The sequence below is a fragment of the Rattus rattus genome, chromosome 2, assembly GCF_011064425.1.
Source record: "Rattus rattus isolate New Zealand chromosome 2, Rrattus_CSIRO_v1, whole genome shotgun sequence".
Classification (NCBI taxonomy): Eukaryota; Metazoa; Chordata; class Mammalia; order Rodentia; family Muridae; genus Rattus; species Rattus rattus.
Genome location: NC_046155.1, coordinates 225,846,155 through 225,870,084, shown reverse-complemented (window position 1 = coordinate 225,870,084; position 23,930 = coordinate 225,846,155). Strand labels below are relative to the sequence as shown.

The 23,930-nt window shown below is 42.8% G+C and overlaps 1 protein-coding gene and 1 pseudogene across 1 annotated transcript in view; both read left to right on the top strand.

Moving 5' to 3' along the window:
- Epm2a (EPM2A glucan phosphatase, laforin) overlaps positions 1-23,930 on the top strand; it is a 113,453-nt gene that overhangs the window by 17,302 nt on the left and 72,221 nt on the right. The window lies entirely within an intron of this gene.
- Positions 20,378-21,251, top strand: LOC116893019 (annotated as a pseudogene).

Here is a 23,930-nt window from a genome sequence, read left to right as displayed (position 1 = left end):
TGTTCTGCTTTCAGATTTTCTGAAATTGCCACGTGCATCGTATGTAATCTGCAAAAATTAGTATATATTGACACCTGCTGGGAATGCATAAAATTAGCAACTGTACATGCTATGTAACAATATATAACTATATATTATATATGTTGTACATAACACACAATGCAACATATAATTATATGTTATGTAAATTGTAATTAATAATATATTTAAATTGTATAACAATCATAATATGACACAGTTTTCTTCACTATAGTAGATATTATAATATAATATAATAAACAATCTTGCTGAAATTTTGCTTAAATTGATTTCAGGTTTCATTTTACTTCATATTTAGATTGAAAGTTCTTCTGCAACTTAATTTCCTCTTAACTCTTTTAACAAAAGAATTATACTAGCCCTTGAGGTTTTGTGGTTAATCACAGGGTTTGATGAATGTTCTTTTGCTTATTCCTTGGGAACACCTTTCCCTGCAGACGTGGAATTTCTGTTGTAGTTCTTACTAATGTAAAGCTTCTTGATCACAGCCAGCTCTGGGAGACTTTAACAACAAGCTCTCAGATTGTCACCTTGCTTCGGATTCCATTTCCTTTTCCTTTGAGCAACGCAATCATTCGGTTTGTTTGCTGTATTCTCAAATAGCTTTCAGAAAGTGGCAGTTAGGGCAGCATCTGAGCCCTCAGTTTGGAATGTACCATTTTCTAGATCCTTCTCATCTTCAAGGCGCTTGCCCATAGCAGGCTTTGCCTCAGGACCTTCGGGAGTCAGCTTGGAATGTATTTTCAAATGTCAAAATCAGCACTTTCTTCTTTTTCTCTTCCTCTACCCATCTTTCCTTTTCCTTTTCCTTTTTCTTTTGATGGAGGTAGTCTGTTTCATCTTCCTTTGAAGCTTCAATTTTTTTAAAAATATTTTTGTGCTAGGATGTGTATTTTGTGTTGTTGGACAATTGTTTCCCTTAATTCTAAGAATTATTTTATTCAACCCAAGGAAATATTTCTCTGAGTATGTTATTCTCTGTTTTTATTTTTACGTCTGAAATGGGATAGCCATATACCCTCTGTATGTTAGATATATTTCTGTTTATGAGTTCACCATTTGAGTTTTTAAAGATCAGCTATGTTATAATTTGGTCAGTGCACTGAAAATTATACTTCTGGCAATTTTTTATTTTATATGAATGGCTTTTTTTTTCTGGCGCATGTATTTGTGCACCAAGTAAGTGTGTGCAGTACCGTCCAGGCCAGAAGAAGGCGTTACAGATGATTAGGAGCTGCCATTTGTGGGTACTGGGAATTGAATGTTGGCCCTCTGGAAGAGCAGCCAGTGAGATCTTAACCACTGAGTCATCATCTTTCTGGTCCCAACAGTCATTTAGTCATTTTTTTTTTAATTTCCCAGATTTCTCTGTTATTTTCCGATATCTTCATTTTTTCTTTTCATAGCTGCTTGTGGTTAACGTATGGCTATAATTAATCTGAAACTTCCAGAAGATGTTAAATAGAGTTGGCCAAATCTTTCGTTAGTTTAATCCCATTTGTAATCTTTTTCTTCTCCCTTTCATGGCTTCATTCATGCTGTAGAATTCCCTCATGTATCCCTGAATAAAGATGGCTGCGCTCTGAATAAAGAATATATGGTTAGCTCTGCCCTTGAAGTTGGTTTTGTATATCCAAACCATCCTCTGAACAGGGGCTGCAGCCATGGTCCAAGACAGGGCATTAGAATCGCAGGTGGCTGTAAGAGACCTGAGGGAATTTTGTCAAAAGCCTCCAGTTCACTAACCATTGAGTAATTTTACAGATGTTTCTGAAAATAAAATCTAAAGAGACAGGGAACAATTATTATTATGAGAAGGATAGAGACCAGTGGGCCAAGGAAAGGTTAAGTACTAGGACTCTAGAGTGGATATACTGAGGATTCTGTGTTGGAGTTGGTCCGTGGAGGTTGAGATTTATAAGCCAGTTTATGTGAGCTTTTTACCCTCTCTTCCACTTAGGCAGACTGATTTACACAGGACCAACATATATTTTGTTGAAGAACAGACAAGTGCCTCCCTTTTTGGCAACCAATAAGTTGAGAGCCCTTCAGTTGTGTAGGACCACTGAAGCTAGGAAGGTGAGCTGGTCCTGGAGGAGTGGTAGGTTGGATGGTGTCTGCCTACAGGGTAGAGATATTCTGAGATAGATATAAACTGTGAAAACCCCCCAGGCCCCATCTCTACCCCCTACCCCGCAGCCAGACCCTTATCAACTACTAAGGTTGCCAAACTTACCCTAGTCATGATAAAGCCACAGTCTACCGGTTTCTGTGTGTGACTTGGGGCGCAGTGTAACTTTCTTCCTTGGTGGATAGGGTGAATTGAAGAAGCACGGAGGAGCATAGGAAGTTCTTCCTTGATGTATAGGGTGAGTTAAGGAAGCAGTAGAGCCAGAAAGCAGGAGCCACGTAGGAGTAATGGTCTCATAGAACCCTAAGAAATAACACACGGCTTGGATTTGTGACCCGTTAGTTATCACGGTGGAATATGAAGGTGTGCTCCTCATCTTCCTTAAAGACTCTAAAAATATTTTATTTAAAATATAAAGTACAAAAAAAGAAAAGAAAAGAAAAGAAAACCCTTCACTAAATATACAACACAACTCTGCCGGACTTCCAGACAAAATTAGGAGTATTCAATCCATCATCTTTCTGAGATCAGTCAGAAGTTCTTAGGTATTAAAACTTCCCGACATTGTATCATCAGAAAAAAAAAAAACATCCAGTTGTATACCTTAGTACTGAAACTGTTTTTTAAAAGAAGACCTAGAAAGGGAAAAGGGGAATCTGTCAAGACCACAACGCAGCATATGTTAGGGAATCAGCAAGTAGAGAATCCGTCAGTTCTGTTCCTGGCAAGTGTTTACTTCAAAGAAATCTTTATTTAGGCTGAGGCTAATATATAGTCAAGAATATAAATCTTTTTTTTCATTTGGATTACCTGAAAACAAACTCTTAAAGTATATCTCAGATGAATAAAACTACAGCCAAATCTGTCCCAATGCAACATAAAAGGCAAAGGAATTTAGACAAATCTACCAATTGCAAACTATGATTTATTTGAAAGGAAGGAGATAAATGGGTGGAGAAAATCTTTGTTCTGTACTCTCATATTCACAAAGTAGAACATTTTATATTTAAAGTACTTTTTTATTTACAATATCTTTGCTCCACTATATCTACTTTAGACTTTACTAGATTTACATCTTACCTATTTGTTTTAAACACTGAGGAAAAATTGCACTTTTTAGTTTAAAGAATGGTCAAACCCAATCTACTCTTAGGCTGGGCTCTTAGGTATGTAGGGACTACAATCAGGTCTACAGAGCAATAAATGTGTCCTACCACACAATGCTAATATTTCGTATTTGGTCGAGCCAACTAGAAGGTTACCATCCAAGGTTAAACAATTAATCTCCTGAACAGCAGCAATGATGAGGTCTCTTTAAAAAGAAAATCAACTTTAGTTTGTCTGGATGGAACACTAAAAAGACTTCGTCTATCAAAACATCTCTGTGGTTCTCACCTCTACCAGACTGGCATAATTTAATTGCATAATATAAGATAGGAAAATTGCTCAATTTGTATTTAAAAGAAAGTTGAACTGGAGGGTATTGTCCTCAGAGACTAGGAGGAGAAGGAAAATTCTGAAAGAATGGATGAAGGTAAAGGAAAGGCTTAGTTTAGCAGATATTCTTGCCCAGTAATGGGTTTGAGCAGCTAGGTATAAAAAAAAAACGACGTAACTACCAGCTGGCTTCAGAGGGTACAGTGGAGAGGTCCTACAGCTATAGGAGCCATCTACACCCATCAGAGGTCTGAGAAAGTTGTTTGTCAGAGTATTAAAAAATGACAGAGACTTACTCTCTTATCTTTACAGTTACCCTGCGTGCCTCTGTGGTAACCTTGGTGGTGTTGTTAGAGGTTGAAGTCCTAGGGCAGTGTTGGTCTTCAGTCTCTAGGCCCAAAAGGTTTTCCTGTAGAGGAGAAACTTGGGGGACTGACCTACTTTGAAGAGATAAAGAGGGGAAGTTGACTGTTCAATGTCTCACCTATCCACAGTCTAGATAATGTCATGGTGGCAAGCAAGGGATGATGTTAGTTCTTTCCCCAGTGACCAGTGTCGCTACACTTGAAGCAAGCTGCAAGTGGGGTCCATGAGTGACCCATTTTCTTCAGAGGTGGCCTCAGGGCAGCTGCTAGAAGCTGGTATTTATCTCAAGGGGGGGGGCTTTATGGTGTTTTCCTGTTCCTCCTGCCTATTAAGGACTAAATGTCATTCTCAATACATCTCTCTGAGGGATTTGAGGACCATCATTTAGCCTTTTAAATTTTTTCCCCCAAACTAATTTTTTTCCTAAGCAAGAATTAGATCCAAGTTACATATATGGCACGCTTTAGCGAAATAAGATTACTTGTGCATAGATTTTTTTAAACTATATATTCTCTTTTGTTACAAATTTTAAGGTAATTTTTGATGGGGGTTATTTTAGTGTTCTTTCAGATCCCAGGATGGGGTAAGTTGATGTTAAAGTTTTAAAGCAAAAGTTTTAAAGGTATCTGTGGCTATGGATGGAGGAACATTTTAGTAAATAAAAAGAAGAAAAGGAAGAACATTTAGAACACTGAGCATCTGTAATCATACTTACATTTTTGTTGATTAAAAGAATATAAATACCATGAGATAAATAATAGTAGCCCATATTGGAAATAGTTTCTTTCCTAGCTCTTCTCAGATATGATGTATCTCTTTCCTGGGATGTTCTGTTGATTTCCTTCTCCCTGTTACAGAATCAGGATGCAAGCCCAACCCAGGACAAAGGCTTTTTAAATAATTTTAGATAAATATGCTTGGGTCTAAAATGTGCAGACCAAATCCTATCTCCAGAGCTAGCTTTTTAGTAGAGGAAAACAGCATGTGACTTTTTTTTAATATACCAAAAAGACATTTGAAACTCTCTGTGACTGGCTCCAGTGATCCACGTACCCAAAACCAGTTTTCATGTATCTGTAGATGGAATTAGACAACCTAGAAAGATTAACAAATACATTCTGTCTTATAGACACACAAGGGAGGTGCAGTGAACTGTGCTGGGGAGGCCCCAATGGGGCCTTGTCCTCTGTATCAAAGTCTAAAGGAGACGGGCTGAGGGGTCTATGTTCTGATTGGATAGAGAAGGAGACTTAGCTTTTGCCAGGAGAATCTGATGGATATGGTAGGAGGGAAGGAGGAGGAAGGAATGAGAAACAACGAGAGGGGATATAAGGTATTTTTGGACCACTTCCCCATGTGGTGGCAGGATTTTTAAGATCTCTGAGAATTTGCAAGTTGAACGTGTGATATCTCCAAATCTATGTGAGGAAAGAGATTTAAGGAGACAGGCAAAAAGAGTTGAAGCTTTTGATGAGTTTTGTATGAGAAGAATTATATACTACACTTTCTTGTAGAAAGTGTAGCAGTAAAGAAATTCCAGGATTAGAGCAAAGGCAAGATAGAGAAGACCCAGGAGAGGTTTTCTCTACACATCTAAGGGTCAGGAGCAGAACATGACCATGACCAGGTAGGCTCTGGGAGGGAGGTCAGCATGAGAAAGAAAGAACAAGAGAAGAGAGGGGGCAGGTAGAGAGGTAGAAGGGAGATGGGATGGGTGAGCAGAGGTTAAGTGCCATTGGACAGACTCTTGAACTAGAGTGCATCCCAAGTAGATCATGGTTTTATCAAGAGAATGTTCAGATCATGATGAGTGAGTGTCCTGACCAGGTGATGGGTGCTCAAGAGGTCACAGGGAGATGACCTGGCATGCCAGTATGACTTTACAGGAAGGGGAAAGTTGAACAGGCAGCTCCACGAAAAAGACACTTAACAGAGGGGAGGAGAAGCAAATGGAAGATCTAAGGGAGAAACAAATGACTGACAGACAGGAAATCTGGAGTTAAAGATGGTAAATTCCACAGGGAAGAATGAGTTTAGTCACCAACTGTAAGCATGTGCAGTGAAAACCATTAAGTAATATACATCTCAGGGGGAAAAGATTGCTGGGTTGTGACCACGCCAGTTCAGTCAGTCTATAGGTTCTCCAGTGCAGGAGGGAGGATTAAAAAGAAAAAACACAATTAGACAACAATGTAGCATGACCCCAGCCAGTTCTGAGGCTGAGGGTGGTTTATTCTTTTTCCTAGTCTGCTTTTATACCATTTTAATGACGTGCAAGTAATAAGGTCAGTTCTAGGTTAAGGAACAAGCAAGACAATAAACACACGTAGTCAAGGAACAAGCAAGGCAATAAACAAAGTCCTGTGATCACTGTTTCTAAGGACTTATCAGGATGACCAAGACTTCTGAGCCTACTTCCCTGTCCTAGCCCAAAGTCATATTCTTGCCTGAAGCCTACTTCTTTGTTCTAGCCTAAAATCAGATTCCTCTCTGAGCTTACTTCCTGTCCTGGTTCAATGTCAAATTCCTGCTAAGCAGCCCCAAAAGCTCTCCACAGGGCTGTCTCTCTAGAGTAAAGGGACAACAACCCAACTGGGGTTGTAGGTTTTCTAAAGGCATAAGAGCAGGTCCTTCCCTCCACCCCCACCAGAAAATTTTTCTTTTTAAAATAAAACAGAGGTCTTAGCTTGGTCAGGTGTGTGTGTGTGTGTGTGTGTGTGTGTGTGTGTGTGTGTGTGTGTGTGTGTGTGTGTGTGTGTGTGTGAAGTCATGTGATAAGTTTCGTGACTGACAGACGTTCTCTTGCCGGTGAGGGGTTGGGGACTGAGGAAGCTATTGCCCAATTAACAGAGCCTCTAAGTCACAAGGTTTCTGAGCAGTGTGTTTAGGCCTCCTAAGGGAAGCCTGTCTGGGCTAAGCTCAGGTGTCTATTTTATGGTATTGATAGCTGTTCCTCCGTCTTAGCACTTGTTTTGTGACTTAATTGTAGGATGCTTGTTACTGAGCAGAGTTCCTATTTACCTTTACTATATGACTATTGGGCTGGGCCTCAGACACCTCAGTGTGCTGGGGCCGATCTCCACACCTCACTCACACCAGGATCTTTCCCAGCAAGCCTTGCCCTGTTGCATTTGCAGAGCACTCATTTCGTGGTGGCCATTTGCTGTGGTAGAGGGATGCAGGTGTGAAAGCTTTCCTTCAGAGATTTTCCAGGCTAAAATGTGCTTAGTTGTTAGGTCTCCCATTTTTCTGTTGGCCTAGACGTCTTCCTTAACATCTTTGGGAAAAGATTTATCTTTTGTGTGTATGCTTGTGCCTGCATGAGATTATATATACTGTTCACAGTGTAAATGCTCATGGAAACCAGAAGAGGGAATCAGATCTCCTGTAACTGGCGCTACAGGGAGATTTGAGCTCCCTGATGTGGGTACTGGGAATTGAACCGGGGTCCTCTGTAAGAGTGGTAAGTGCTCTTAACCTTTTGAACCATCTTTCCAGCCCAGCTACTGTCTTCTCATTCTAATTATCTGTTGTTTTACCTCATACCTCATATTACAACTTATTACAGTTTACAGTCACACTGGTTGTGTTTCAGTTACTTTCCTTGTTACTGTGACAAAATATGTAACAAAAAGCAGCTGATGGGGAGGGGAGGAAGGCTTGTTCATTAAGGCATACGGGCAGGAGCAGGAAGCAGTTGGTTACATTGTATCACAGTCAGGAAGCACAGGGAAGAATGATGGGGTTTAAATTTCTCCCTTTTATGAAATGTAGGAGAATGATGCTGGCCACATTTTACATTTGTTTTTCCCACATTAGCTAACCTAATCTAGAAATTCCTATGCAGCTATTTTGTCTGTGCAGAGGTGTGCCTCCTAGGTAATTCTAGAGTCTGTCAAGTTGACAGTCAAAATTAACTCCCACAGGTGGTTGCATTGAACTCTGCAACTGTAAGTACTGGGAACTTACAATGTGAATTAGTCTAAGTATCTATTAATTTACATAGCCAGCTAAAAGAAGCTTGCACAAGGCTTTCCCTCTTCAGTTCTCAAAATCTCCCTTGGTTTACTTTCTCCAGACTCTGCCTCATTTTCTGAATCTGATTCCACCAAGCTAGGAGTTCATGTGCCTGTGTTTAGAGAAAAGAAAAATTAAATGTCAAATAAGAAGTCTAACTGCCATTCCTTGACTTTTCCCATAAGATGGCTGTCAGAGCCCTGCTCTGACCATCAGAGCTGCCTCCTGTGGAATTTAAAAGAAGACAGAAATAGTCTTTTTATTCCTAGTCTTAGGAGTTTCTTTTATCTCGAGAGCTGAAGGATTAGTATACTGTCTCTCCTCCCATCCACTTCTTTTATGTTTAGAATTGGCCACAGATGCCACTTTTGGCTATCTCTATCCGTCTTCTGTTGCCGTAGTAATAATCCAAGCAAGAGCAACAACTTAAGGAAGAAAATGTTTGTTAGGCCTTGTGAATCCAGAGGGATAGAGTTCTTCCTTGTGGGGAAGGCATGGAACAATAGAAGTAACAGGAAGCTGATGGATCACACACAGGATGTAAAGAGAAAGAACCGGAAGTGACGTAAGGCTATAAACCCTTAAAGTGGGTCCTGCAACATACTTCCTCCAGTATGGCTGTGTATCTCAGATGTTCCATAGCCACAGACCACTGACTGGGGACCAAATGTCCAAACACAAGTACAATTTTTGTGTAACATGGGCCTTCCTACCATACTGTGAGCTTTACTAGGGCAGGGACGATGTGTCTTTTTCATCGTTTGCATCTTACTGTTGTAGTTGCTGCCTAGCAGCTGCTCAGTGACCAGGGGATGGGTGAACAGAACACAAAGCGGAAGAAGTGGATGCTATTATTAGGTGTCTCCCAGGTGGCTTCACCTCAGTGACTTTTTCCTTGCTTCTCATTAAATCATCCTTGGTCCCCAGGCCAACACTGAGGCACATATTTATTTCTTTATTATACAAACTGAGGAGAAAGCTCTCTGCTATCAATCATGACAGTGGCATTGCCCCCGAGATCCTGTATTTTCATCTCTAGATGTTTTATTCAGTTACCTTGAGTATTTTCTTTCTCTCTAAATTTGTTCATATTCTTTAAATTCTTGACCATGCTGAATGTATGCCTACAGACCTTACCTTCTGGTTCCCATAAGTGTGTCACATCTAAGTGTTGTTTATATTATGTGTTTTGACATTGTGAGAAATAATGCCTACCCTTTTTGTGTGTAATATAACTGAACTTCACTTGTGGATTTCAAAAACATTTTGGGTTATGTTGCTTGTATTTTAAAAATATACTATTTAGTATAGCTTTAGATGTTCTGAGAACTTACTGAATCTATATATGTTATAGAACACTATAACATACAGAACACTATATGTTATATATCGTGAGTCTCTGTTGTTAACATCTCATATTGATCTGCCACCCTGTATAAAAGGAAGGAACGTTCTAGTGGCTACCCCCAGGTCCCATCCCTCATTACTATACACCTCCATTCAATTTCCTGACCCTCTGAACTTTCCCCCCCTCTCTTCCCACACCTTATCCTGCCCCTCTTCCCCAACTCCCACCCAGGTCCCTCCCTCCCTTTACCTCCTGTGATTATTTTGTTCCTCCTTCAAAGTAGGACTGAAGCATCCACACTTTGGTCTTCCTTCTTCTTGAGCTTCATATGGTCTGTGAATTGTATCTTGGGTATTCAGAGCTTTTGGGCTAATATCCACTTATCAATGAGTGCATACCTTGTGTGTTCTTTTGTGACTGGGCTACCTCGCTCAGGGTGATATTTTCTAGTTCTATCCATTTGCCTATGAATTTCATGAAGTCATTGTTTTTAATAGCTGAGTAGTACTCCATTGTGTAAATATACCACATTTTCTTTATCCATTCCTCTGTTGAAGGGCATCTGGGTTGTTTCCAGCTTCTGGCCATTATAAATAAGGCTGTTATGAGCTTAGTGGAGCATGTGTCTTTGTTGTATATTGGAGCATCTTTTGGGTATATGTCTAGGAGTGGTATAGCTGGGTCCTCAGGTAGTACTGTGTCCAATTTTCAGAGGAATATTTCCAGAGTGATTTCCAGAGTTATTGTGAAAGACCCCCGGAAAAAAAAAACCCAGAGCAGGGAGACCCTCACTCAAGTCTCGGGATGACTTGACCCCCCAAGAACTCATGTAAGACTGTCCTTGCTGTAATTTACATGAGGTTTATTGATAGGAACCAGTGCACTGGGGTCGAGACTCGTATCCCACGCAGGGGCACAGGAGTTCAATGACCAGTAGCTGGGAGTAGGGACATTTAAAGGAAGAAGCCACAACCCAAGGGGGCAGGGATGGTGTCATGTGAAAAATCACAAGGAGAAGTTTCCTGTCTCTCAAGATCGCTTAACTTTATGGTCTGCTAGTTCCTAGGAGAAGCTTTCTGTTATCTTTACTAGGTCAGGAATCGCATATTTAAGGGCCTTATCTTAAGTTCTTTTATCTAGTTTCTGGGAGAGCAGGCTCAAGAAATGTGACCTTTTACCTACTTATAGGTAGAGAGCAGGATCTAGAATTTGAGGTATTTAGGGCTCCTTAGGGGTAAGATTGCATTTTTAAACTTCTGACTTTTTGGCTGTATTTTTTATTCTTTCAGTTGTACCAGCTTGCAATCCCACCAGCAATGGAGGAGGGTTCCTAACTATTGGTAGCCACTGAGAACCAGGCGTAGGCCTGGGGGATTTAAGAGAAGACAAAGACTCGGGTCATTCATACTATGACAATACTAAAGCTTTACTGAGGTTCACAGTATATGTACACCAAGTCCACTGGGTAGAAAAACCCCTGGAAGCACAGTGGATAAACAAGTTTATTCCCTCAGGATAAAAACATGAACAAAAAAAAACAGGAACTGACTCACTGGTGTTACCCCCCCCCCCAGGTGTAACCAGCCATCAGCCAAACAGAAAAGGCCAAGATGTTCCTTTGTTAAGAACAAAAGCTTCCACATACATCAAGGTTCTGCAGGGGGCAAACACTGAGGGAGCCCAGGAGCATCCAACACATTAGTCCCAGATGCCAGGGAAGTAAGAGGCCAAGACCCAACAGAGATGATATTAGCCGAAATACCCAACAAAGGGGAAATAGAACCTGTTTAGGCATAGCCCCCTATTGAGGGATGGGGCCACTCACCTATCTCAAAATTATTATTCCCAGTAATAATTGTTCCTGTCTTTAGAGTGTAGCAGAGACTGAAAGAAAGGCCATCCAGAGACTGCCCCACCTAGGGATCCATCCCATCTACAGAAACCAAACCCAGACACTACTGCTGATGCCAAGAAGTACTTGCTGACAGGAGCCTGGTATAGCTGTCCTCTGAGAGGCTCTGCCAGAGCCTGACCAATACCGATGTGGATGGACCCAGCCAACCATTGGACTGAGCACTGGGACCCCAGTGGAGGAGTTAGGGAAAGGACTGAGGGAGCTGAAGGGGATTGCAACCCCACAGGAAGAACAACAATATCAACTAACCAGAAACTCCCCTTGCCCCCCACCAGAGCTCCTAGGGACTAAACCACCAACCAAAGAGTACACATGGACAGACCTATGGCTCCAGCTGTATATGTAGCAGCAGATGCCCTTGTCGGGCATCACCTCAAGGGAGGCCCTTGGTCCTGTGGAGGCTCATTTTCCCAGTGTAGGGGAATGCTAGGACACTTGGCGGGAGTGGGTAGGTGGGGGAGCATTCTCATAGAAGCAGAGGGGAGGGGGATGGGATAGGGAGTTTGCAGAGGAGAAACCAGGAAGGGAGATTATCTCTGAAATGTAAATAAATAACATAAGCAATAAAAAATAGAAAGGAAGGAACTGATATTTATGTATATATTATTAATAAGAGTGTATACTTATCCAAGTTTTGTTTTTTAACCCCATTTACTTTTTCTTACTCAGAAACTCATTCTTGGAGCTCATGGAGCACACCTTTGAGCCCAGCACTGAGGAAACAGAAGTGAGTTTGAGGCCAGTATGGGAGAGAAGAATCTCAATTATATTACCACAGCACACTAACTGCTTCAGGCAGCCTTCCTCGTCTCTGATATGACCTTCATAGTTATAAAGAGTTCTTATCAGGTGCTCTGGAAATGTTCCTGGTGTCTTTCTCATAATTAGAGTGCATTTGGCTTCAGGGAGGAAGCTCTATTGGGTAGAGAGCTGAGTGTACTGTTTACTGTGGAGTAAAGTAGGGGCATTTTAAGGGTGAGGGTAGACAGTGCTTAACGAGATAATTACGGAGGAAAGCGCTGCCAGGGTGAGTGCTGACAGGGCCAGAGAGTCTACTGTGGAGGAAAATACTTTCAGGAGGTCAGAATTGGCAGTGATTGAAGGGACAATTGTAGAGGAAATTGTTCCCAAGGGTTGAGAGACCACTGTGCTAACCTACATGTATAGGTAGGCTTCATAGTATTTTCTAAAATATCTGGACAGTTGGCTTTCTGTGGTGGTATTTTAGTGTATAGGTGAATGGCAGGTTTATTTGAATTACCTCTTAAGGGAAGGGACTGTGGTTTGTCTTTTTTCTTTATTCGAAGACTTCATGCTAGACAATAATCTTATTATCTTTTTTGGGGGTAATTTATAATGTCTTGTGTTCATCAAGAGCCAAAGACATGATTCAGATCTTGGTTTTTGTTTTGTTGTTGTTGTTTTGTCTTGGTTTTGTTTGTTTGTTTGTGTGTGTGTGTGTTTGTTTGTTTTGTTTTGTTTTGTTTTTGACCAGGAATCAAAACCTTACAATTTCAACTCTTATTTTCCCAGGTTGTTTCTTACGAGGGTGGGTCCATTCTTAGTGACCTTCAAACTTGGTAATTCTTAACGATCTGATAGTCCAGACTCTCTCACACTTGAAAAACTAGATTCGGTTGTTATATTGTTAATTATACCATCTCAAGTTTAGAAGTATCATAAATTTTGCTCACTCAGTACTGAGCTAGAGGTAATTCTGAAGAAGTGTAGATGGAGGCTGTCCCTATAAGGCTTGAAGTGAGTCTTAATTACCAGGAGATCCCCCCAAGTGAGACACGAGAATGGAGTTTGATGCAAACGCAAGAGGTTTATTTTCCAGCACATCAGGGTCGACCTTTAATCAGCCCCTCATGATGAGTGATTAGAAGGTGACCTGAATGGCTATAACAAGCAGTTTTTATAGGGGTTTTAGTTTTTAGGGGTACAGGTTACATCAGCAAGGTTACAGTTTAAACTTATTGGCTAAGCATATTAACGTTTGAATCTACTGGCTAGCAAGCATATGACATGCATTCGAACTTTATCTGGGACCAGAGGATCAACAATGTCCCCACTCCTCCCAAGAACTGTGGGTGGAGAATGGAACTTAGCCTACCATTGACTCAAGGTGGGAAGCTGGTACTTGGCCTAATCTTGACCTGAAGTGGTGGATGTAAGGCTGGCAAAAGCTCCTAGGGTCCTTCACAGGAACCCATAACCTACCTACCTTCTACCAAGCCAAGCTTCTTAATAGCTCTTACACTTCAGTAAGAACTAGGGTCCTTCATCCCAAGATGGAGTAGGTTTGGCCTCTTAGTAGCTTTTACTCAAGACAGCTTTCTCTGGTTGAGACAGCTAGCTTTCAGCTTAAGATAGCTCTCTGTTGTTGAGACACCTCTCTCTGCTAGTAAAAATTCTAAAAGCTCTCTGGACAGCTCATGGATTTTCTGACCAAGTCAGAAATCCTGTTATGAAAAGTCTAAAAGTGGGGTTGGGGATTTGGCTCAGTGGTAGAGCACTTGCCTAGCAAGCGCAAGGCCCTGGGTTCGATCCCCAGCTCCGAAAAAAAGAATAGGAAAAAAAAAAAAAAAGAAAAGTCTAAAAGTTATTCTTGGGTTTCTCAATCAAAATCAGAAAGCCAGAAAACATTCTAGAAGAGCTGTGTTTGTTCTTCAGACAAGTTTCTCCGGATGGCTGCTAGAAAGCATTATAAAAGAGCTTTATCAGCTCCTCTAAATAATTCTTGGGATTTCCAGTTGTAGAACTAGAGTTTTAAAAAGGTTACTCATTGTCAGAGTCCGGATGTGCAGGGCCGGACGTGCCTGAGGGAGAGCCAGAGATAGGACTTGCCAAACCAGCTATCAGCCCCAAGGACATTGACCATCTGTAGCCACCCCCCTGAGTGAGATGAGCCACCCTACCTGCCTGCCGAGCTGCTAGAGAGCACGTACTCCTTGCTGATGTAATTTCGCGCCGAAAGTAACTGTGCACCATTTGAATTGACCAATCATGTGTAACCGCGCGAATGCCCCTAACCTCCCCTATATAAACCCCTGAGTTTGGAAGCTCGGGGTCGATTCCTCTGTCTCCTGTGTGAGATACTTGTCGACCTGGGATCCCGCTAAGACCCGGTATCTCGTTAATAAAGCTACCTCCTGCTCTTACATCAAGACCGGCTACTCGTGATTCCTGGGGGCACCCCACCCTGAGATCGGAGCGAGAGACGCGGCTCCCCGTTTTGGGGTACGCTCTTTCACAGTCAAGGTCAAAAATACTGTTAAAAAATTCTAAAAAAAAAAAAAAAGACAGATTCTAAAAGAGCTCTGTTCCTTCTCCACGTGGATTTTCCAACTAAAATATATTCTGTAAGAGCTTTGTTCACCTCCAGAGCTTTCTAGACATCTGAGCTCTCTTTTAAAAAATAAAAATTTAAAACATAAAGAACTGCTCTCTGCTAGCTCATCTCATGTAGACCAAAAGCTCATCTTTTTATTTACATATCAATTCAGACATTCCAGGTTCCCCCTTGACCATCCCACAAATCAGCATTCCATGACCTTAGCCCCTTGATTCTTAGGAAAAGGACAGCAAGTACATTTTTTAAAGACACTGCAAAAGAATTGAGGTCTGCCTGCCTTAGCTGGGTGGGACCTTGCCCTGTGATCACCATTTCTTCAGTCTCTTTATCTCTTTCCCCATAGTTTCTTTCTGACAAGCTGGCTCATGGTGCAGTTGCCTCTGATTTTCTGTGTTGGCGAGGCCCCTCTTATAATTCATATTGCATCCTTCTGTTTTGCATAGTTGAGAGTTTTGAACTCATATTTTCCGTGTTCTTTCCCACAGCCTTAAGGGCTTTCCTGAAGGTCATAGCACTTACCATTTTGCTGAGACATTAGATACACCCTTATCTCCTGGACTCATGCTGTCTCTGTTATCTGGACTCATGTCATGTTATCATGGAGTCATTATCCTGGGAAGAGAAGACATTCCTCGAAAGAGGAGCATGAAAATTTGTATAGTATTATACAGACAAACTTTACAGCCACAGCAACCATCAACACTCATAGAGGCCCACGCCCTGCTGGCTTTGTTCTGTGGGCGGGAACCATGTCATTCTGTTGCTTACCTGACTGAGCTGGACTCGGCTTGTGTGTATCTGTGTGTAAAATAGATTTCAGTGTTACTGCTTGTGAATTTGGACATAAGATTTTTCACTTGATTTACCTGCCTTTTGATTGTGAATGAAGAGGTTCTATAGTTAGAGAAAGATACCTAGACTCCATGCATGAGTCAATGAAACTGGAAATAAAGATGTAAAAAGACATAATCTAAACCAAACCTCTTAAAGAAAGGAAACTAGATAGTCTGTGATTAGAAGGCAAAATGCTATAGAAGTGTAAAGTCTGCTCATTTCACTAAATTCCATGCTTTCTTAGACCTTTGAGTAGAAGCTGCTTCTACAGAAAAAGCGTAAGCTCCCATAAGGTAACAAAAAGTTTAGACTGTCTGCTCTCATTTCGTGTCTCCTTCACTTTGGGCCACCTTCTTTTGTCTGCAATTTGGTGTGTTCCTATCCCAGAGTTCTTCCTAAATGATCTCCTCCTAGTCCAGGGCTGGAGGACTATGGGCAAATCAGTGTCCTAAACCTGCAGTCACCTTGCAGACCTCAATCTCTTGTCTTAAAAGTTCCCATCACTCCCTGAATTTAATTTTAGTCATTGAGAAAATATCACCATAACTTTCCCTAAAAAAAAAAGAAGAAGAAGAAGAAGAAAAGAAAAAGAGAAGACAACCATGTTTGGCGCTGCATGCCTGTAATCCCAGTATAGAGGATATTAAGAAAGGAGGTTCACTATGCAAAGGCAAGCTCCTAAGCTATAGGAGACCGTACCTCACAAACCCAGCCAACAAGCATGCTTCCCCACCACAAGTCTTGTAAATAAAAATCTTTATGTGCTTCTGCCATGGTCCATTAGCGGCACTCTAGAAGTGGATGTCCACTTTCTATCTCGTGCCTGACCAGTACTGATGGCATTCTGTGGAAAAACTTTCATCAGAGCCTCCGGTGTTGAAACTTAACCTTCAACGTTAACAGAAAGAAGAGACACCTTGTCCCTTTCCAGCAGGAGCAAATGTTATGAGCCACAAGGCCACTTGGCATTGTATGGCGCTCACATTTTTCTGTGTGTATGAGTTGTGCACTTCCTGTCTGTCGACAACCATTTAACTCTTTATGACTCGGAAGTCTATGAATTAGTTAAGTAATATGTGGATTCTAGACGTCACTGAACATACAAGCCCTGATGCTCTCACCTAGCTGGCTACAACTTTGCACATGTGTACAATAAGCCAGACACGAGCGGTTCTGACAGGTCTGTAGTGATATAGTGGAGTGGGATCTCAGACTCAGGCTCTATACTCCCAGCACTATAAAGACCTTCTTTCTGTCTGCATATCACATCTAAATAAATAACTTAAAAAATTATCTTCCCACCATGTGGGAACACATAGTACCATCCCAGCATGTCTTGAAGCCTGAAACAGTTCTTGGAAATTTCATTAAAGACCAGATGAATAGACAAACTGGAGAAGGTTTCTTTTCAGGGTCTAACTGAAGAAGTATTCATGCACACTGTCTTCTCTTCTTCAATGTTATCACTCACCACCGGGCTGAGTTTGTAACAGCAGATAAAAATACTACATTGTCCAGGACTCCGATTTTTAAAAAGGAGTCATTTGAAAACAGAAAACATTTAAAAACAGAACCAAATCTTACAACTTTTTAAAGGAACACAATAGAAGTCTTCCAGGAATTTTCAAGTCAATGAAGGTCTCGCTCAGGCTGGGTGATGGAGACACATTGGGCATGCCTGGAACCTTGGTTGTCTCAGAATCTGAGTCCAAACCTGTGTGGAGGTCAGAGGTTGGACAAGAAGAGCAGGATTCACAGACTTCTGCGGAGTGGCCTTGTAGATGAACGGGGGAGATGGGGGCAGAGTGCCATCAGCTTTGCTACTAAGTAAACATGGACTCCACCTCTGATACAGATACAGCCGGATTTCTTGAGGTATCACGAAGATTAACTTCTATTTGGAAGATTAACTTCTATTTAAACTGAAAAGGGCCATGGAATTCTTGCAAACCTTTTCAGACTTTTATCTGTCTTCTTTTCCCACTAGGTGGCAGTGTTTCATAAGTACACTAATTTAAGGTTTGTGTGTGCCCTACCTCCCTCTCCTCCCAGTCTCTCCTGCCCCCCTCCTCCTCATCTCTTTCTTCTCCCTCCTTTCTGTCTCCTCTTTCCCCTCTCCCTCTTCCCCTACCCTCTTTCTGTTTTGAGACAGGGTCTCACTGTTTGCCTCTGGCTGGCCTGAAAGTCAATGTGAAAATCACTGTGTAGACCAGTCTGGCCTCTAACTCACAGGGATCCACTTGCCTCTGCCTTCCAGATCTGGGATTAAAGGTGTGCAGCACCACACCCCTGTTTAAGTTAAGTTCTCTCATTTGCTGCTGCAGATCTCCGTCCGGCAGGCCTATGAACCTGTTTGCATCCTCCCGCCTCCTTCCGTCTCAGAGAGGTAGCACCATAATGACAGATTCATGCTATGGCTTTCAGCTTTCAATTCGGCCTCTCGGGGTTAAGGGACAAGTGCTCTGCCCACTGAGCCATCTCACAAGCCTGCCTGTGGATGCCTCTGACAAAGAGGAAGGCTTTGCTCATTGTATCAGATCGTCCTGCTATTGTTACGCCCGTGCCTTTGATATTTATGACATGCTCAAGAAAGGCTTTATCGCGGTTCCATATCAGTGTGCTCTGTGTCAGAATTTCCTGGAGAATTAATTCAACGAGATGAATTGCATAAGAAAAGTACCTTGTGAACTGTGATCAATCATTCCTTGCTGACATCCGTTGATATTGAGGTTTTACTGTGAGTGAACATATGTGCATTGCCAGATTCTTATCCTGTTACAAATAAAAAGGTAGAGTCATTCCACACCATAATGACTTTTAGTGTCCACTTAGGCAGGGGCAACTTTGATACCACCACAGGTACGGAAATTTATCTAAGAGGAAAAAAACTGCTTTGAGAAATCATGCTATTTAGAGTTGTTTATTGAATTTGTTTCAAATAGAGATTATCTTTGCTTTTAAGCAGCTGAAACGTGATACAAAATTTTAATTGCTTTTTGTCAAACACATTCTTTGCTGTTTTCAGGGAAGAGAGTCTTTATTCTATCTTATCCTGTTTTAAAATGTCTACAGTACTCTTCCAAGGCCTGTCCCCCACCTCCTCACTTTCTCTTTTTTTTTAATTTTGTTGAGACACAGTCCTGTGTAGCTTAGGCTAGCTTCAAACTCTCTATGAAAAGGACAATGACCTTGCATTCTGATTGTACAAAGTCCACCTCCAAATCATACAGGGTTACAGCTTTCCCGTTTGTCTCTTGGTCATCATTGTGATATACTATATAAAACCCCGGGGGCTTATGGACACGAATTGGGTAAACATATACTGGCCAGTGAGTTAGTTAAATAGATCCATGGAAGGTGAGCAAATGGATTCTACAGGGCTCTGATTAATTTGCCTGTGTGGACATAGAGTGAGAGTGAGAACCCCTAGGTCAGGTCCTTCCCTGCTCATCTGCTCATCAGGAAGCATGCTTGTCAGATTTGCTGGCAAGGGAAAATCGGGGGAGTCGGTAATGTGTTCGAGGGAATTAGCTTTCAAATATGATGCCCCACCCCCAACTAGAAATAAACCAGTAAGAAATCAGTAAAGATGAATGCTTATATTCACATTATTTTACAAGAACAGAAAACAAGGAAACTGTTTACCTCAAAAACAGTCATGACAAAGGGTTTTGGAGCTCTAGTTACTTTCAGGGGCCATTTCCATGGTGTCTTAGTTAGGGTCTTATTGCTGTGAACAGACACCATGACCAATGTAAGTCTTATAAAGGACAACATGTAATTGGGGCTGGCTTACAGGTTCAGAGGTTCAGTCCATTATCATCAAGGCAGGAGCATGGCAACATCCAGGCAGGCATGGTGCAGGAGGAACTGAGTTCTACGTCTTCATCTGAAGGAAGCCAGGAACAGACTGAGCATCCTCAGGCAGCTAGGAGGAGGGTCTCCAAGCCCACCCCACAGTGACACACTTCCTCTAACAAGGTCACACCTTCTAATAGTGCCACTCCCTGGGACAAGCATATGCAAACCATCACACAGGGTTTGGGCAGAAATTTTTTAGAATTTGTAAACTAGATGAATTACTGGGAAAAATCACATGAGCCCATATGGAGTTACTGTTATTTTGTGCTTGTCTCAAAACAAGCTCTGCACAAGGCTGTTGTCAAAATCATGTGAGCATGTTTCAGTGGCGTTCTACCAGTGTACAGATTTCCATTTCTAGAAGGGTGGGACTATGCTGGAGAAGAAGCATAGTTAAGAGCTGTTAGGGAGTCGTGGAACACCAACTGTGTTAGTTTCTATGTTAAATCCTTTTAATGGACTATCTAATTGATTCCCTCGCAGCAACCCCATGAAGTAGTTAGGACTGTTTGTCCTTTTCCTGCAAATGAGAAAACACAAGCACAGGTTGCTTAAATGATTTTCTCATTACTGACTGTGTGGGAACAGTAAACAAGATACTCAGCCTTTTGTATCGTTAGAGTCCACATCTGGAGCTCACGAGCCAACACCCAGTCAGAAATATCTGAATCGGAGAAATTCTGTCTGTATTCAACGTGTACAGACTTCTCTCTGGTTATTCGTTCTTCAATGATAAAGAGCTGCAGCTATTTATGTCACCCTAGGTTCATGTTAGTTAGCCTACGTAACCTAGAGATGACTTGGAGAATAGAGAGGGTTCATATGTTGTGCTGCTTCATGTGAGAGCACAAGCATCCCAAGACCCAGATGGATGACAGTGTGGCTTGGAATGGATTCCGAGTCTGAATCACAAGGTCATGATCTTGAGGTCTTCCAGGACAACAGTGTGATGGGTATGAAAGCCTTCAACAGAGGATGTCATGGTTTTAAATGTCACAGGCAGGCTGGTAGAGAAAGATGAAACATGGCTGGTCTCTCTGGTCTGCTTGTCCAGTGCCGGGGTCATGTGCCATGAACTCTAGGCAGTTCAACAAGTGTCTGTCCTATGGGCTCTTGGCTGAGATCAAGAACTGGCTCCTGCCCAAACATGACACCCCAGAAGTAATCTGAACTCCGAAGTTGGGTAGAGGGACTCACAGTTCTCTCCAGTTGCCCTGACTTGGAAGGGTCTGAAAGATGGGGTTATCCTATGCATATTCATATACAAGCTGCAGCCAGGCTCCATCCCCCAAATCAACCACTCTATGCAGAACTGGCATCAGCTAGAAAACCTCTCCAACTTCATCAAGGCCATGGTCAGCTATGGCATGAGCCCTGTGGACTGTTTGAAGCCAATGACTTATTGGAGAGCGGGAATTTGACATAGGTGCAAATGTCTCTGCTTGTGGTGTCAGGAAAGGACAAGACCAAGGGGCTGCAGAGTGGTGTGGACATTGGGGTCAAATATTCAAAGAAACAGGGGAGGAACTTTGATGACGCCACCATGAAGGCCGGCCAGTGTGTCGTCGGGCTGCAGATGGGCACCAACAAAGGTGCCAGCCAGTCTGGCATGACAGCCTATGGTAGCAGGAGACTCTCTATGCCCCCAAGAACCACATCCTGCCTCCTATGGACCACTGCACCGTCAGCCTCCAGATGGGCATTCATAAGTGTGCCAGCCATCATAGCTGGGCATAGACAGGTGCGACAACTCTTCCATGTCCCTGCAGATGGGGTACACGAATGGCGCCAACCAGAGTGGCCAGGTCTTTATACTGGGGCAGCAGATATAAACCCCAAGTATTGCCCACAAGGCTCTGCAGCTGACGGGGCTCCCACTGGGGGTAATGGCCAAGGTGAGGCCCCTGAGTACCTGTCCTACTGCCAGGAGGAAGCCAGCTACTGAGCACCCAGGGGTGCCAGCTCCCTGCCTTGCGTCAGCATCCCTGAATGGGTTTTGGGGTTTTCATTGCGTTGTTTTGTATTTTGAAACTAGTTATCTCTTTGTATTTCTCTCTGGCCTGAAACTCACTGCAATCCTCCTGCCTCAGCTTCCCGAGGGCTGGGATGATGGGTCTGTGCTATCTATGCTCCCTCCTCACCCACCATGCCTCACTGTCTTCCGAGGATTGACCCACTAGTCAGGGAACACGGGTGTCCTTGGTGGGATAGCGAGGCTGTGCCTTTCCTAGTAGGCCGTGGGAGAGACTGTCCCCAAAGAGCTTCCGGTTCCTTCACCTCTTTCACGTCAGTTTGTGGTTTGTGAACCTGTGGAAATCGCAGGCAGTTTCAATGAAAGAAAATAAGGGGTTTTTTGTTTTGTTTACCCCTCAAAGGTATTGGGTAAACAAAGGCATTCTGAGGGACTAAATTTACATTCCCAAGACCCTCAGACTTCACCTTCCTGTGCCTAGTGGGGAAACGGAGGCAAACCAGATGTGGCCCCAACACCTGCAGCCCCTTCTCATTCCTCTGGTTTTTGAACGTCTCAGTTCTCCCTGCATCCCTGAGCAGGCCGGATTAGCTGTACGAGGGCCATGGCCTCTGAAAAGTGTCCCACATGGCTCACAGAGGCCCCCTGCGCTGTGAGATAATGTGAAATTTCCTGTGTGGACCAAAAAAAAAAAAAAACAAAAAAACAAAAAAACAATAAAGACCTCCATTTCTAAGAAAATACAAAGAAAGATGAAACATTAATGGGAGATGACTTCATTTAAAATCTACAGTGGGGTCCTGAGGGAAAGTGTCATATTATGGTGTAGAAAAGAGTCTTAGGGGTGGCTGGGAATGCTGGGTGAAGGCAGGCTAACCATGGAAGAGGTAGTTTAAAGGAAGTGATGGTTTGTCTAGGACTGGTGGCATAAGCTGATACTCCCAGATACAGGTGGATATCAAAATAATGACAACGTAGGCTGGGAAAAGAGCTTAGTGGTAGAGCTTTTGCCCAGCCTACTTGAGGCCCTTCCTGGGTTCCATCTGTAGGGGGATGGGCAGTTGGAAAACAAGAATAGGATGAATTTGGTGGGTGGTTTAATGTACCAATTTGGAGAGGAGACTCCTATGTTATAGCAGAGTTGGTTAAAGTAAACACAGTTAGAACTCTAAGAGGCTCCATCCGGCCATGGATGGAAACGAATGCAGAGACCCACAGCCAAACGTCAGGCAGAGATGGAGAGAGGAACAGTGGGAGATGGGACTGACAGAGCCAGAGGGGTCAAGGACACCACAAGAAGACCTACAGAGTCAACTAACTTGGCCTGCGGTGCTCACAGAGACTGAACCACCCAACCAAAGAGCATGCAGGGGCTGGACTTAGACTCCCTACACATTTGTAACAGATGTGTAGCTTGGTCTCATAAGGGTTCCCTAACAATTGGATCAGGGGCTGTCTCTAACTCTGTTGCCTACCATTGGATCCCCTTCCCCTAGCTGACTGCCCAGTTGGGCCTCAGTGGGAGAGGATGTGCTTGGTTCTGCTTCAACCTGAGGAGAAGGGGAGGGAATAAGGGGGGGTTTGCAAGGGTGGAACTGGGAGAGGGGCTTGCTGCAACGGTGATGTAAAGTGAATAAACAAATAAACAGCAACAAAGCAAACTGGAAAAATAATCTGCTTATGTGTCTGAGTACCTTCAATGTTTTTTTTTTTCAAGTTTTTCAAGTACATTGAAATATTATTTTATTATTGGTTTACTTAACTAGAAATAATAAATGCCTAACAGTGTAATAGATCAGGGAGCAAGAGAAATGGCTCGGCAAGCAAAAGCTACTGCCTCACAACCCTGCCGACTACCCGGGTGTGAGCCTGGGAGCCCACGGCGGAGGAAGAGAGCTGACTCCTCACCGCTTCCCTCTAACCATGCACGTGCTCTGCTGCATGCGGACACCCCATTTGCCTCTCTGTCTCTCTGTCTCTGTCTCTCTTCACACACACACACACACATGCACACATGCACACATGCACACACAATCACACACACACACACACTCACACACATGCACACACACATACACACACACACACACACAAGACACACACACACACACACAACACACACATGACACACACACACACATGCACACACACACATGCACACACATGCACACACACACACACACATGCACACACACACACACATACACACACATGCACATACACATACATATACACACATACATACACACATGTACACACACACACATAGCACACACAGACACAGACACAGACACACAGACACACACACAGACACACACACACACACACACACACACACACACACACACACACACACACACACACACACACACACACAAACACACACACACACACAAACACACACAAACACACAAACACACACACACTCACACATGCACACACATACACACACATACATACACACACAAACACACACACTCACACATGCACACACATGCACACACATACATACACACACATACACTCACACACAAACACACACACACACTCACACACACACACACACACACACACTAGTTATAGCAAAGAAAACTTTTAAATCAAGTCAGGTTGTCCTACAGATTTAATTTTGAGAGGACGACGTAGTTACCA